A 10,766-nucleotide genomic window follows, 5' to 3' on the forward strand; every position below is an offset into this window, starting at 1 on the left:
ATACTCATCACTTGTGAACAAATTCTATATCCAAAAACCAAACATAAACAACTATTGGTAGAACTAGATTACACATAAATAAGTATAATATAAATAAATAGTCAAACAAAGATTACTGTTGGAGTTTGAATCGATTTAAACAATAATGAACCGATTCAAACAAAAAACAATCGATTCAAAGAAACAAAAAATTGATTTAAAACAACAAACAATCGATTCATATAAACATCAATGCTTTTAGTGACATAGTAGATATCTAGACACCTTAGAAGACTTGAAAATTTTGAACACTCCTTCATTTCCGTTTTAAGCCACCAAGCTCTAATCTTGAGCTTAATTGATAAAAATATAGTTCGCTTATCCTTATTGAGTGATAATTTCAGTGAGAAAAAAGTATAGCGGATTAGCTTCTGGAACTTCCTCCAATAAGCTATCAAGCACTTTGATTGCTTGTGGAATACCATATGGATCTATAACAGGAGTCAAACTACATGTGGCTTGACTCATATTGTCAACTTCATTGCATAATTTTTTAATTTGATTGGACAATCTTGTAGTCCCTCCAATTTACTTTGAGGATTTCTTCCTTCCAGTTTTAAAATGTGAAGTTCTTGCCTCAGGTGTTTTTCTTTTTTGATTGTTTCCATCAATGCGAACATCATTTGAATTGTGACCATCATTTATTGCATTTTCTTCCCTATTCTCTTCAAGTATGTCACTGTCAACATCCTTAAAAAATTCACTAGGGAGTGTACTCGAAGGAGGTGTCCATGCTTTATCACTGGTGGCAACTATCCACATGAACATCTGATCCAAATTCCCTTCGAATTTAAGATCATTGCTACCAAAAAGTTTTGAGATAACTGAAAAGGTCCATTTTAGACATGATGTTATAACTTAATATGAAATAATTTAAATGATATTCAAAATCATTAATATTATAATATATGAAATATCAATTTTAAATACTTTTAAACAATCAATATAAATTGTTTATAATAATTTGAATGTATAAATCATATTTATAATTAGACATAATGTCAAATTTAACCCTTAATATTTACATCTTTTGTCAATTTGGTCTTTATTCTTCTTTTTAGCTAAATTTGACCCTCAACCATTTTAAAATGAGCTGAATTTGGACATCAACCTTCTAAAACAAAGTCAAATTGTTGTTGTTTATGATGAAAATACTTACTAAAAGATCAAATTTTTAGACATGGTAACTCGTATGGCAATCCACATATACTCCATGTTTTTTTAGTTTTTATGAATATTATATATATTTTTGGATTTTTAAATATTTTATAAAATTTAAATTATTTGTTTATGTGATATATAAGACAAATAGTGCTAGTCAACATGAAGTATAAGTGAGTTGCCACACGGATTGTCATGCCAAAATCGTTAAAAAATTAATGTTTTACTCAATATTTTCGTTAAAAAAATGCAATTTGACTATTTTTGAAAGGTTAATGGTCAAAATTAGGTAAAAAAAAAAAGAGAATAAAAGCCAAATTAACAAAAGATGTAAACATTGAGTGCTAAATTTAGTATTATGCCTTATAATTGGCAAATGGTATAAAAGAGGGACAAAATTATAATTTGACACTCAAATTGAATTTCAAAAAACCAAAAGCTAGAATTTCCAACCTTTTAGTTTTGCTCGAATAACTAGTTTGATGCATCAATGGTTCTTTTTATAGTATTCCACCGTAGACCAGTATCTTCACGTTTAAGCTTTTTCCAAGCCTTCCATTCTTTTTTCAAGGCATCTCACCTATTTTTAAATTGTCTTTGTGAATAAGCCTTGTTTGTTTCATTCTTGAAGTTGGTCATTATTTTCAGTCATCCTTCTTTTGTGAAATGAGTACCAGGTCTATTGCCTTTCAATATCCCTTCAATACAAATATCACAACATATTTCTGTCAATCTTTTATTCCATATTGCTTTGACCTTTTCACCATTAACTTTAACAACTGAAGTACTTTTCATCATATATAGTTGAAAATCAATATTACAAAAAAATTCTTAAAATATAAATAAATAATCTTTAAATGTAGTTTGTATATATCAATTATCCTCTGCATGCGACAATACTATTTATGTTTGTTCATGAATTTCAAAAAAAAAAATTTAAAAAGTATTTTACAAGTTAAATATCATGTATATAGACATATTCGTTTCAGCCAGTGAAGCAAACAAGCAAATCATAAAACTTTGTTTTAGCCCGTTTTTAGATGGAGACCAAAGCCATTTACCTCTCATGGAAAAAGTAGAAAAGGAAATAGAAAATAAAAAAAAAAGCATACATTGAAGGAAAAAAGATCAAAAGATGTATCTTTGAAAAAGAAGGGCAAGTCCTACTGCTACTTCACAAATCAAATTCTATTCAAAGATAATGAAAGAAGGGAAAGTAGGAACTACTGCAAAAGTTAAAAGAACTAGAGAAAAAGTAATTTTGGTTGGTGTGTAGTAATAATATTTTACGTAGGTGTGTTTTAATGAGGGTGAAAAAGTAATTCAACTTTCAAAACTGCTTTTGGTTGCAAAAAAGCTAAAAATTTACGCTTTTGCGTTTGGCCAAAAAAGTGTGTTTGAAAAGCCCAAATTCTCTTAAAAAGCATCTTGTTTAGCAAATATTTTATCTCAAAAGTACTTTTTGTCCCAAAAATGCTTCTTAGAATAATGCTAAACTGACTATTAATTTCCAAACATCAATATTGTCCCCCAGGCTTGAGTGAAAAGAATGAAAGATTACTATTACTACCTATCCAATAAATGTGAGTTGAAGTTGTTGGTTTAATTTTGATACTCACACCATTCCAATTTTAAGATGAGATGGTTTTTATGTAACGCCTCATACTTGGCCTAGACGTTAAGACCAAATCTGGGAAGCTACATCAAATCATATTAGAATATCCTAGTTTTAACTATTTAAAGTTTAATTGCCAAAAATCATTTAAATAATTGAAACAATGTAGAAATCCAAATTGAACATCTGAAATCCAAGATAAAGCACACTATAGGATAAGTTTAATTAAAATGGTAAAATACTAAGTAAGGATGACCGAGCTCCCGCCACGCCGAGCCGCCTACATCGATGGATTACCTAAAATTCGTTCAAATAGACAAAATGAGTTGATAGGCTCATTGTGTAACTTATAGTATTTATTTAACATAAACTATAGAACATATCTTCAATTTCTCATTGTTTAATAGTTCTCAGAATATGAAAAGGAATATAACAGAATATATCAGCTATAGATACAGATTATGATAAATACAGTATACAGATTTCCTACGCCCATCCGCTACACACCATCTTCGTCTAACCCTACACACCACAAATGGTATCAAGTACCCATCTCTACACACCACATGGTGATTGTATGTCACATTCAAAATGTCGCAGACTAGCTGCCAAATCAGAAAGCCATAAGTCGTCAAAATCAGATACATATGTGTGGCTTAGCCACTAGTCTTGGCAGATTATTAAACTGCCCACTACTCCTTCTTATTCAATCCTAATCCCAATGCAGATTCAGATTTACATATACAAACATAAGCATACGATGTTACAGATCTAGATTATACTTAGTTGATACGATATACAATTACTTGTTATTTTACAAATTGATGATACATATAATAACAATTTATATAGAAACAAATTATCAATTAATGGGTTTCATAGCCCAAATTAGATCATATGGACACTATGGTAGGCCTACATTCGATTGGAATGATGTTTACGACCCTAACGAAAAATCTGGATTTTAGCTCACACGTCTGAGTGGATTCACACAGCCTTGCACATGCCCATGTGGCTCAAACAGTAAGTTACACGGTCTAGCACACGGCCAATAACACACCCGTATGACTCAAAACACATAATATCTCTCACACGGCCTGGACATATGCCCATGTCCCTGGCCCATATGACTCTAATTTATAAACAATGAGTTACATAGCCTTAACACAGGCCTATGTCCTTGACCCGTGTGACTCTGATTCATAAAAACTGAGTTATACGGCCTGGAAACACGTCCGTGTCCCTGGCCCGTGTGACTCTGAGTCACAAATAATGAGTTACACGGACTGACACATAGCCGTGTAACGTTGACAGCCCTATTTTTTGGCATTCAAAACTTGTAAAAAAATAGGTTTTCATTACACATTTGTTAGAGATTCGATGTAGAACAATGGGAAAAGATTCAAAGTCCTAAAAAGTACAATCAAAAGTTCAATCAACAGCAAAAACAAAATAGTTCGCACAAACAACAGTCAACCAACTATGTCAAAACTTTGACGCAAACCCCCAACTCAAAAACAATAATTACTTTCGCACGATATAACAATTCAGGAACCTAAGTCATCATCTAAGGAATAGTTTTCCTCTAGAAATTCTCCTAACGAACACCAATTGAACATTTAGACAGAGGATTTGGGCAATTTAATTAGAAAACCAATTTTTAACCAAAATCGAACAACAACGAACATTAGAAAAAAATATAACATTAGAACTTACAGAATTAACTTTCAGTCAAAGAACAACGGAAAATAAAACTTTCCCGACCACAGAAACAAAAATTTAACAAACAAAACTCAATAATCTATATGGCGAATGTAACATCTTGATTTTGGGCCTAGTCGAAACAGTGGTTTCGAGACCACAAGTCCGATAAGGAAAAATTTATTTTTCTTATATTTTTATGGTCTACAGTTTTGTGGAATGATTTTGTGAAAATTCCGTTCAAAAATTTCGACGTTTGGGCACTCAATTTAGTCAGAAGGACTAAATTGTAAAAAGTGCAAAAGTTGAGTTCTACATGTTAGAGGTGTCCAATTGTTATGAAACTTTAAATTGGAGGTCCTTATATGGTAATTAGACCATTGATTAAGTTGGTAGACAAAAATGGACATGAGATAAGTGAAATAGGAAATTTTTAAGTTAGGGACAATTTGGTAATTTAGTAATAAAAAGAATTAAAAAGGGAAAAAGATGGCAAAATGTGCTCATCTTCTCCATGGTGAACGAAAATAGTAAGGGGCAAGCCATAGTTAGGTTTTTCAAGCTTCCAAGCTCCATAGTAAGTGATTCCAAGCCCCGTTTTTAATGTTCTTTACGTTTTTGGAGTCCCGGTAACTTGATTTAGCTTATTCTAGCAATAATTTAACCTAGGGTTTATATTTGGAAAATACCCATAGGTGAAATGTGTTTATTTTGATGTTTTATGGTAGAATATTAAGCTTTAAATTATGTTAAAAAACTTTTGCTAGTCGATTTTAAGTGAAAACGATTATATCGACATAATCGGTAAAAATACCTAATGTTCATAAGTACATGCTAGAGTGGGAATTTGATGTTTTCATAGAAGGAAAAAAATTTCAGCATGTCATAAAACATAAGAATAAGAGATGAAGTTTAATTTCCGAGCTTTGGGGCAAAAGTGTAATTATGCAAAAGTTTAGGGGAAAAATTGTAATTTTTCCAAAGTTCAAATCAAGGATTGTTTTGATGAATGTGAGTATTAAATAAGCTAAATTTGCTATTATAGATCAAGAAGAATGAAATTCGGAGTTAGACCGAGGAAAGAAAAAGATAAAGGACTAAGTTGCTAGATTTGGTCAAATTTTGTACCGAGGTAAGTTTACGGTAAATAAATAAAATATTTTAATAATTATTATTAATGTTGTTATTTTCCAGCAATTATATATTTATTTCATGAATTTATTTAATGTTGACTCAAGTATGAGATGACAGAGAATTAGTGTTAAAAAGTCCCGTTAAAACATAAGGAATGTATCGGATACAAATGTTATGACATTTGGGTAAAGAGGTCCCATGTAAGACCATGTCTGAGGCATGGCATTGGCACCAAGATGAGAAGTCCCCCGTAAGACCATGTCTGGGACATGACATGGGCACCGATATGAGAACTCCCTTGTAAGACCATATCTGGGATATGGCATTGGCAGTACAAGAAACATCCTATGTAAGACCCTGTCTAGGACATGGCTTTGGCATGTTATTATCAGATATGAGACCCAAGTATCCTTATTATTCCAATGTCGCTCAATGGGATAGAAAACAGATTATGTTCTATGGAAGTTCAAGTAAAAGTATAATTAGCAACTTCAGGTGAGTTATAACAGTTAAGAATATGTTATGATATCAGTGAGAACCAATATTTCAGTAAGAGAAGAGTAAGTTGTAATCTTAATCTATCCAAATAGGTAAGTAAATAAACAAGTAAATGAGAGTAAGTAAAGAGGAAACTTAAGAACATGATACTTGCATATCATTATTTGTGTTAAATGTTGTTATTTATTTACTTGTAAACTTACTAAGCTTTATGCTTACTTCTTTTATTTATTTTTCTTTCATATAGTATTATCAAGCATAGTCGGGATCTTGAAGATTTCGAAGAGCGTTCACACTATCAACCACCACAACTTGGTATTTTAAGACGATAAATGTTTCGAGCTATGGCATGTATAGGGACTTAGTCATTTCGATTGTATATTATTAAATTATGACCAAAAAGATGATATGTAAATATTTGATAATGAATAGTTATTAAAATGGCTAAGTATGAAGGTGTTTGTTGTTATAAAAGTCTAGGTGATAAATTATGCATAGAAATCATGAAAAAGTAAAAATTGGCAGTGAATCAGTTTTGAGACAGCAATAGTGACGTGATTTTGAAAAATCACCAAGGATAGTAGAAAATGAATTAGAGCATGGATGAGATATAGAATTAAATCTTATTGAGTCTATTTTCATAGAAAAATAATAGTGTAGAAAAAGGAATTATGTATTCTGATATATTTGCATTTTAGTTAGACAAGGTCAAAGTGGTTTTTGGAATCCCCTGTTCTGAATTTGGAAAATCATTAAAAAATTTACAAAAATATTTATGAGTTGTAATTTATATTTCTAGATTCCTTATTGAGTCTATTTTCTGTAGAAATAGGTGAGAACACCATATGAAGTCTGTACAATGAGACAATTAAATTTTAGTGACAAGAGGTCAGGACAGTCGATCAGTGAAACAAGGGAGATTTAACTAATAAACTGTACTAACTGGCTGAACCAAAAATTCTGAAAAATTTATGTAAAAATATATATGAGTCTAGTTTTAGGAAAATTTACAGATTTAAATTTTGAGTTTCGTAGCTCGAGTTATAATTAATTTAGTGACTGCTGCACAGGTGGATAGTTTTATTGTGAATAGTGAAATAAATTATTTTTATTTGTTTAAGTAATCGGAAAATTTTTAATGTTCCCGGTTGGGACTCGAACCATTTTCGTTGCATGTTTTAGGGTCTTGAGAGTTCTTTTAGGGACATATTGATTAAATGTGAGTGAATTAATTTTAAAAGCAACTTTTTTTATGCTCTGAACTAGTAAGTTAAGTCAAGTAACACCTCGAGCTCGATTCCGACAACGGTCTCGGGTAGGGGGTGTTACAGCTAAAGAGAAAAGAAGAAAAAGAAAATATAAGAACCAAAAAGAAGGGGAACGAGAGAGCGAAAAAGGAAGATACATTTAAAATAAAAAAATAAAAAAAAATTCAAAAGCAAAACTAAACTAATTCTGTAGAGTAGCAAAAACATATCTCAACCTAACCGCCAACACATAACTAGAGCGCAACACAACTGATACAGAGACTTAATTATGATAGAATTTAATAGACAAATATGCAAATTTTTAGGGTGTTACAACCCTTTCCCCCTCAAGGAAATTTCGGCCTTGAAAATTACCTGACTTAAATAGATGAGGGTATTGCTGACGAATTGAATCCTCAGGTTCCCAAGTGGCTTCCTTAGTGCCATGATTTTGCCACAGAACCTTAACCAGAGGAACAGTTTTCTTTCTCAAGGCCTTGACGTCTCATTCCAAAATTTGAATAGACTCTTCCTCAAACGTTCGATCTGGTCGTACGTCAATCTCCTTAACAGGAACAATGTGAGATGGATAAGATCAATACCGTCTCAACATAGAGACATGGAACACATCGTGAATTCGATCCAAATCAGAAGGTAGCGTCAGCTAAAAAGCAATAGGTCTGATATGTTTTAGAATGTGATAAGGTCTGATGAGTCTCGGGCTCAAGTTAACCTTACAACTGAATCAACGAACCTTTTTCCAATGAAAAACTTTCAAGAATACCTGGTCATCCACAGAATACTCAATATCCCACCTTTTTAAGTATGCATACAATTTCTGTCAACCGAAAGTTTCCTTAAGATGGTCTCAAATCAATCTAACAATATTCTCAATCTCGAAAACTAGCTCGAGATCCAATACTCAGTATTCACCTAACTTAGTCCAACACTGAGGGCTACGACATCTATAACCATACAAAGCCTCATAAGGTGCTATCTGAATGCTAGGCTGAAAGTTGTTATTATTCTCGAATTTAACTAACGAAAGATAATCTTTCCAATTACCCCGGAGGTTGATTACCCAACTCCGCAGCATATCCTCCAGAATCTAAATAACTAGCTCAGACAGTCTATCGATTTGAGGGTAATACACAGTGCTAAAATCCAATCGGGTACCCAAAGCCTTGTGAAGCTTCTTCCAGAATCGAGAAGTAAAATATAGGTATCTCTATCAGAAATGATCGAAACTGGAAATCCATACAATCTTACTAACTTAGAAACATACAACTTAGCCAATTTCTGAAGTGAATAATCAATCCTGATCGGAAGAAAGTAAACAGGTTTAGTCAATTGATCAACGATGACCCAAACCAATTCCTTTTTAGTGGGTGTCAAAGGCAATCCACTAACAAAGTTCATAGTCACCCGCTTTCACTTCCAAAAGGGAATCTTAACTCATTGTAGCAAACATGAGGGCAAATGGTGCTCAACCTTAACCTTCTGGCACGTCAGGCAATGTGAAATAAAAACAATTACCTCTCGTTTCAAACCGGGTCACTAGTAAAGCTCACGGAGATCTCTGTACATCTTATTCCTACTGGGGTGCATAGCATACGGGCTACTATGTGCTTTCCGTAGAATCAACTATTGATGTGAGCTTGCCTACGAACCAAGTGGAGAACGAACAAGAAGCCATCAAGCTGCCCATTGGTCCAATAACGCGAGCTAGAGCTAAACGATTCAAAGATGCTATTTTAGCAATGGTGGAACGGGTTGAGGAAAATGATAGCAAGGAGTTTAAAAAGCAGTGAACATATTCAACTTCTTTGAAGTGAATTTCGTTCTAGCTAATTAATTTCTTCTTTGAAATTTTAGACCATTTAAATAAGCATTTAAATAAGTTTCATTACAACTTTTAAATATGTCTTAATTTATTACAAGTGTTTAATATGTTGATTTGGTTGAACTAAAGGTGTCTAGATGTCATTTAATTTGTCTAAATATATTACATGAATTAATTATGTTCAATAGAATTAATGTGTCTTGTTTAGTACATATTTAATTGACTTAATGTTAATTAGTATGTTCATATTATGTTTTAAATTAATTCAAATTGAATTGAGTTAAATTAATGAGGTTCATTTGTTTTGTTTAGGTTCATCGAATGTGGAAGATGCATGGGAAAGGTTGGCCGAATGTGGTGTGCAAGATGCATGCATGTTGGATTCAATGCACCTAATGATACATGCATGAACTACATTAAAAATGGTGTGCTGATTATTGAAGTTCTCTAAGTGACCATTCGGCTAAAGAGATAGTTTTTCAAGCTGCCATTTATTTCCTTCACATTGCTGGATACATTTTGGCCATTCGGTTCTTGGTGTTCACATTTTAAGGCTCTTCAAAACCGTCCATTCACACCTAATGTGGCTGCTCAAGTGCCCTCTTTATTATTGATAATTTTTCAGCAATAGTTGCCTATTGAATGATCATTTAAGCTCATCAGCCGAATGTAGCTGCTACATGCATTCCCAAGATTCATTTGCTTAATGTGGAAGCTTCATGTATGGTCACCATTCAGCCGAACCTACATTGGCCATTTTTTTTGTTCAATGTTTGCTTAGAAATTAAGTCTAGAATATGTCCATTCGGCTACTAGGCATTAGGCTATAAATAGTTACTCATTTTCTTGTAAAATGACTTTTTGCCAAATTTCTGAATGAAATATAATTTTAGTGAGAAATTCACTCTCTTTATTCTTCAAAGCTCAATTGACTTATCTTTACGAGTGGCGTCAATCTGACTTTGTTTCGAACTTATCACCCTTGGTGTGGCGTTCACAAATATACCGAAGGTTCCTATTTTGCTAAATAGAGGGTCTCGGTTTTATCTACCATCCTTTTCTTTTTCTTTGAAACCTTTAAGCCCGGGTCCTTATTTGCTAATAAGGGTTCGTTCTTGTTTCATTGGAAACCATTTGTCCCCATTTTGCTTCCTAAGTCATTTAAAACCATTATAACTCATCTTATTGAATTTGAACTAAATCGACACTACCTAAATTCGATCGGGAACATAATACGACTCGTCACATCATCCGAATCGAGCTCATATCAGTTGGTATCAGAGCTGGTTAATTTAGGTACGTAAATTGTAGTTTCGAAGAAAAAAAATTCGAAGAAAAAAAATCGAAAAGAAAAAAAAATTGAAAAAAAATTGTATACGGTCTAGGTGCGGACGAAAAGAACGTGAAATATCCGTAAAAAAAAAAGAGTCTGGAGACACTTCAACAAAAATTTTTCCAAAATCACATTCTATACTCCTTTATATCCATCTTAGTGAAATTTCACGCTATTAAAAATTTTTTTTTTTCA

This window comes from Gossypium raimondii, chromosome 2 (genome assembly GCF_025698545.1).
Source record: "Gossypium raimondii isolate GPD5lz chromosome 2, ASM2569854v1, whole genome shotgun sequence".
NCBI classification, from domain to species: domain Eukaryota; kingdom Viridiplantae; phylum Streptophyta; class Magnoliopsida; order Malvales; family Malvaceae; genus Gossypium; species Gossypium raimondii.